The 6,012-nt window shown below is 43.7% G+C and overlaps 1 long non-coding RNA gene across 9 annotated transcripts; it reads right to left on the minus strand.

Annotated features, from left to right (window-relative positions):
* Positions 1-785: 785 nt before the first annotated feature.
* LOC109733161 (uncharacterized) lies at positions 786-5,737 on the minus strand. 9 transcript variants are annotated; one of them, XR_006670005.2, is made up of 9 exons: positions 5,144-5,715; positions 5,035-5,054; positions 4,782-4,905; positions 4,640-4,686; positions 2,995-3,406; positions 1,753-2,393; positions 1,386-1,654; positions 1,246-1,314; positions 786-1,141 (listed from the first exon to the last, which is right to left on the minus strand). It is a non-coding gene; the product is annotated as an uncharacterized lncRNA (long non-coding RNA). The 9 variants fall into 9 exon arrangements; XR_006670004.2 differs by having other exon boundaries at positions 5,035-5,073; XR_006670001.2 differs by having other exon boundaries at positions 5,035-5,737.
* Positions 5,738-6,012: the final 275 nt, after the last annotated feature.

Genomic DNA, 6,012 nt, shown 5'->3' on the forward strand with positions numbered 1-6,012 from the left:
AATGATTCTGAAAAAAGAGTACTTGTACTGATATTTGCATGGGTTTGTACTAAGCGTGTTTTCACTAACTAGACTTTGATCTGTTTTTGGTAATATTTTTACTCGTAAGTTTTCAACGGTTTACTATATCGTCGCGCCCTATACTTGCATGGTTTGTATCATTGAACTGAATGATATTTTTTTCAAAAAGAAAATGTTTTTAATTCTTTTTTCTGAACTACATTTTTTTTACAACGATGTTCTGGACTTGTACTTTTACCATTTGAATTGCATGGGGTTTTCTTTTGCTTGAACTTTTACAATTTGAATTTCAGTCATTTCTTTTATTCTGAATTCCGAACGGACCACCGTTTTTAACTTGTACTGATCAATATTTTTAATTAAACCATTTTTCATTTATAGAACGGACCACCATTTTTGTTTGTACGGATCAGTTGTAGAACCTGGACGTCAACGTCACATGATTACGCTTTGGACGGATCACTTTCTCCCATCTGGACTGACCACAAAACTTGCATCAAGAAACTCACAAAAACAAGGACGATTACAACGAGATCGACGAGAATGTATGAACCATACCATTTTTGCACAGAACAAGCAGAACTTATTAAACAAGATGTTTTTGAAGTTTCTCACATTAACACTTTTTATAATACAAAACTAAATGGTTCACTTTTACCTTCTCTTTTTAAAGTATTACAAACTGATGAACTAAAATAAAATGGTGAGCACAGTGCATTTTTGTACCACAATTGGTAATAGGGGCACAATCCATGTGGACTGTATAAAAGGTAAGTACCAGTAAAAATGGATTGCTGGTGTTTTCATAGAGTTTGTAGTACCATTACAATCAAAGTTCGTACTGACATAAGCTCTGGTCGTGCTCCGGCCAGAAAAAGATACATAAGTACACTGCGGCCAAAGTATTACAAACTGACAAACGTAATCAGCCACCTCTGTAGAACAGAGCATCTCAGACGCCTCTACTCCTGTTGCTTTTCCTTGTGTAGGAGGCTGTTGACGGAGCATGCAGTGACACAGGGGGCCATGGTAGCGACACGCGCAGTGACGCAGGTCTCCAAACTGATGGTCACTACGAACTCGGCCACCCTGAAGCCACGGGGTTGGACTGAGCATGGCGCTGAAGTTGAGTAGGACATTTAGGAATTAGGATAATTAGGAAACAACAAATAGGTGAAGAAATCGTGAAGTGAAATGAGTTATAGAAGATAATATGCATTACACCTTGCTGATTTCTCAACTGAAATTGTTTACTACACAGCTGCCATATTTGACTGAGCTACCCTGAAGTTGCTGGAATGGACAAAAGTCTTAATCAGAATCTCACCAACGTTTGACACTAGAATGAATTTCTGAAAACTTACCCAGTTTGGTTAGCTGCTGACTTGAGAAGAGCCACCCTTTTTGCATCGAAGAGTTGCTGTGATGTACTGAGCAATTGCTTTTTCTGACCTTACAAAATTATGTCCGATGAATCTCTCTAATATGGATGTGTGAACCTTCCAAAATTAAATATGGATGTGTAAACATGGCATCTTGTTTTTTCCAGAAAAACAACAGGAGCGCATCCGCATAGTTATTCATCTCCATATCAACAATATTTGGCCACCAAAAACCCGACAAATGTTTTTTCCTGAAAACACAACACATTTTTGGAATGCATCAGTACAAGCTGACATTTTACAGTTTTCAGAAGCGACCAAACTTGCTAATTAATACTCATGTACTTACTGGGACCACATACATATCCTAATATTAGTAATCATGTACTTACTGCGGCCTGCACTCAGCTCCTTGAGCGACTGGCCACAAAACAAGAAGTTGTACTGTTGAGCAGGAGGTCCTCGACCCTGTGACTCCTCCAGGCCCCACTGTTTGCTCAGCGCTCAAGCAAAAAAAATTGTAGGGTGCTCAGTGCTATATTATTTCAACATGACAAAATTTAACGTTCAACATTAGATGGGAACTTGGACGGGGTGCAGTGCTCTACTCGGACGGCGCCCAATGCTCAACTTGGACGGAGGAGTGCTCCCCGAAGCTCCAGTGGTAGTTGGGGTACATCAGTAGCAGATCGGGGAGGAAGGGGGTTAGGCGAGAAGATTGAGCAGTGGCAGGGGACGACCGGAACTGTCGGCTATGGCCCAACCCCTGCACGCCGACCCTCCGGCGACGGGGATAAGCGCGGTGAGGGCGGCCCTTTTCCAATAGAACTAAATCTAATAGGAAACTTGAACTTTTCCTAATGCATTGCAGCAGCGACAGACTGCCCTGTGATTGGGTCCTCGACGAGCAAGACCAGAATCTCATCATCTTTGATATTGTAGAAGTAGCAACACATTTTGCCCGGCTTGTCGACTCCCAACCCAATTTTCCTGAGAACCAAGATAGACAAGAGAGAAAATTTTCTATCTTACAGCTGAAAAATTAAACACAAAAAAATCAGTTTTTTTGGCTCTCAACCTCCTGCATATATATTTGAACTGATGTTTTCTGTCAGAACAGTACTGCCTCTCGAGTATGAACTATGCAAACTTTATTTTGGCCGAACTGTTGGAAATTTTCTATGAAGTGAAAACTACCACACAATATAAAACTGAATTATTTTTTTAACACGCACACTGCACTGTTTCAACTTTTCTTTATGAACTGATGATAAAATACATACAGGCTGCTACACCAGTTGCAAATTCATGAATACATGATTTTTTTTGGAGAGCAATCTAACAAGTGCTATAGCAAACCACGGAACAAGTACATGTTTTGAACTGCTCAAGAACACACATCAAGCAAAAAAATACAAACTACTTCTGATTCACTAAAACGTGAGCTAATTTTCAAAAGAGATTCACTAAAATAACTTCTGATTTTTTTAAACATCTAGCTTCTCATTATTTTCAATTTGAACTTGCTTGTATTTTGTTTTTAGCAACGTGAAATGAAGCAGTAAGCAAGAGACGGGACGGGGGTGAGTACCTGCCGGTGCCGTCGGAGAAGCGCGGTGGTCTTGCCAGCGAACATGGGGCCAACGATGACGTGAATCATGCTGAGTTGGACTGCCGAGCTGGACGTCCTCGACCCCCCACGGTTCCTCCTGCAGGTTGCACTGTTTCGCCATGGAAGCACAGGCGAGGGAGTTGGAGTGGGGCACGGCCATGGCGGCGACATTGAACGGACGGGGGTTGCGGCGTTGAACTCTCTGTACGCAGCGACAGAGCAATAGCGGCGCGTCGATCCAGTGCGGGGCAACAGCCGCGGTGCCAAGAACTGCGGAGGGGTAAGGGAGGGCGGCGGTGGAGGGAGATGGAAGCAGGGGGTGCATAGGAGAGGCAGAGCGCCCCCGGCGACATGTGGTTTGCTGGGGCAGATCCTGCTATGTATTCTTCACCTGTAGGAATGGAAGTTTAGATGGAAAGATGCTTAACAATGATGTAAGTACATGTGAAATATATGACCAAGTACCATGTATATTAACTGGAAAAGTTCGACAAGAAACTTCATCTTCAGCATACTGACTACACCACACTATACATATTGCAGGGGAAAGATAGATGCACTCAGCAGTTAATTGCCAAAGCATGCACTTCCAAAATGCTAATTAATCGAGATGGTTTTTTTTGTGAGCTTTCTGCACCAAATAAACATTACTGCTGCAATGCAAGAACAGTTACCTGATTCAACATCATGGCAAAGAACGATTGAAGTACGACAGAGGGAGAGAGACGAGCCTAAGTTCAAACTACAAACAGAAACTGCGAGCTCTATGTTTCAGCTTGTGTATGATTTCATTTTAATGCCAAATTCCTGAGTCCAACATTAAAGTAACACACAAGACCGACCAGCACAGAAGTTCATAGTACCAATTCTGCTGATTTTTTTCGATGAGCGCACATTTATTAAAGGGAGTACTGATCATTCATGCTACCCTGGAAGATCAAAGCCAGCAAGTTACCAAGGATGGGGATTCGTTTTGGTGCTGTTTATGGGACTGTTACGCAAACATTTCTTTGTTTCAGAACTGGCAATAGAATTATGATTGTCTGATTTGAGAATCGGATTCAAAACTGAATCTATATATCTGGAAGAAAGGCAGCACATCAAGAATGCTTGATTATGTAAAATTTGTGAAAGATAAGCTACTATCGGAACTCATGTACCCAGTACAAGTTCGGTTTTGAAAATAAAATTAACAGTACAAGAGATAAGTAATGAGCTAATGCAGCTCTTGAAAATGTTGTTCTAATTCAACGCTAGGGAAGCAAGAAAATATAACATTACACGCCATCGATGACTAATGGTAGTACAAAATGTTTCTTTTTCGCACATTTTTTTCTGGGTTAAGTTCCTATGGCTAGTAGCTATCAAGGATTCAAGTGATCTCTCAGTAAAAGTAATTTTGTACTCCCGATGTAGTAATACCTGGACTTGCTGTCACATGTGTTCTTTGTCATCCACAACACAACTACGTTTCTCTGTGCTACTCTCACAAAGCTACTGAATGTCAACACGACATTTGTTTTGTAACACATTCATCAAAATATTACTACCTACGAGATGAGAGATGAGAGAGCAATATTACTGCCTACGAGATGAGAGATGAGAGAGCAATATTACTACGTACGAGAGAGAGGTTCTGCCTTCTTCCATCAGGTCTGAATCAAAGCAGCACTAGTTCAATTCAAAATAAAATGTCAGTTCAAACATGAGGCATGGAGATCTTCACCGTCGGGAGATGGAGAAGAGAGATTTCGAGCAGGGTGTACCTCACGATGACCGGGAAGGAGGCGCGGGCGAAAGTAGGCATTGCGACAGTGAAGGCCTCCGGTGGCGATCTTGGACTGCTGGACGCAGCGGTGTCGGACCACCCACCTAAATACTTTTAAGCACCTACGAAGCATCAAAGTCACAAGTAAAACTTGCAGTCAGAGGATTATGTGGAATTTCAATTTGTACAACTAAATACTTTTAGCCCTTGTACAAACACAAGAATCTGAAGAAAAAAATGCTGGCCCTCACTTGCATATACCAGCAGGCACCTACGGAGCACCAAGTTCACTACAAGAAATCAATCAGCAGCACTTCAACAGTGATGATGTAGCTAAGGGAGAGAGAGGGAGGCACGAACTGGGGTCCAGCCTGGCTGCTGCATCCTCGTGCTGGTGCCGTCAGGTACGGAACTTCAGCAATGTAGAAGAGCTCATCGCTGCAGCAGGAGATCAAGCGTGGGAGGGCACGAACATCGTCAGGGAGAGGAAGGAGTGCGCCAGGGGTCACGGTGCGCATGAGGCCGGTGACGGAGCACGCAGTGACGCAAATGGCCGTGGTAGCAACGCACACAGTGACGGAGGTGTCCGAACTGACGGCCGCGACAAAACTCGGGCACCCTGAAGCCATGGGGTTGGACTGATGGACGCAACGAACTCCGCCACCATGGGCTGCCGTGGGCCGCGGCGGCTCTTGTAGAGGAGCTAGGTGTCCATGGAGGAGCCGCAGGCCGGCTAGGCATTGAACGGCCTGGGGCTGAGGCGTTGAACCGCGTGTACACGGCAGCAGAGCGATAGCGGCGGGTCGATCCAGTGCGGGACGACAACAGCGGCGCCGTTTAGGTTTTGGGGCTGCGGCGGGATCTGCGCAATGGATGTAGGTGGCCGGCGCATGGGAAGGAGGAGGGCGGCGCGTGGTGGAGGCAGGCGGCCGGCGCCGTGAAGGAGGTGGGCGGTATATATATATATATATACACACCTAGGTGCTTGGGCACCTTGCTCGTTTTAGGTAGGTATCGCTGCACAATGATTGTTTGATTTCTTTCCTAACTATTCTTCATGCAAAGCTTTCCATTCTTACATTTTGTTTTCATTTTTAAATATTAGGCATGCAAGACTTGCCATACAATAAATCGTATTTTTTTTTTTTTTACCTACTATGGGTATCTAATACACGTATTTTTGTCTCCTAACTATCTAATACGGGTATCAAATACTTACTAACGAAATT

This window comes from Aegilops tauschii, chromosome 2 (genome assembly GCF_002575655.3).
Source record: "Aegilops tauschii subsp. strangulata cultivar AL8/78 chromosome 2, Aet v6.0, whole genome shotgun sequence".
In the NCBI taxonomy this organism is placed as follows: domain Eukaryota; kingdom Viridiplantae; phylum Streptophyta; class Magnoliopsida; order Poales; family Poaceae; genus Aegilops; species Aegilops tauschii.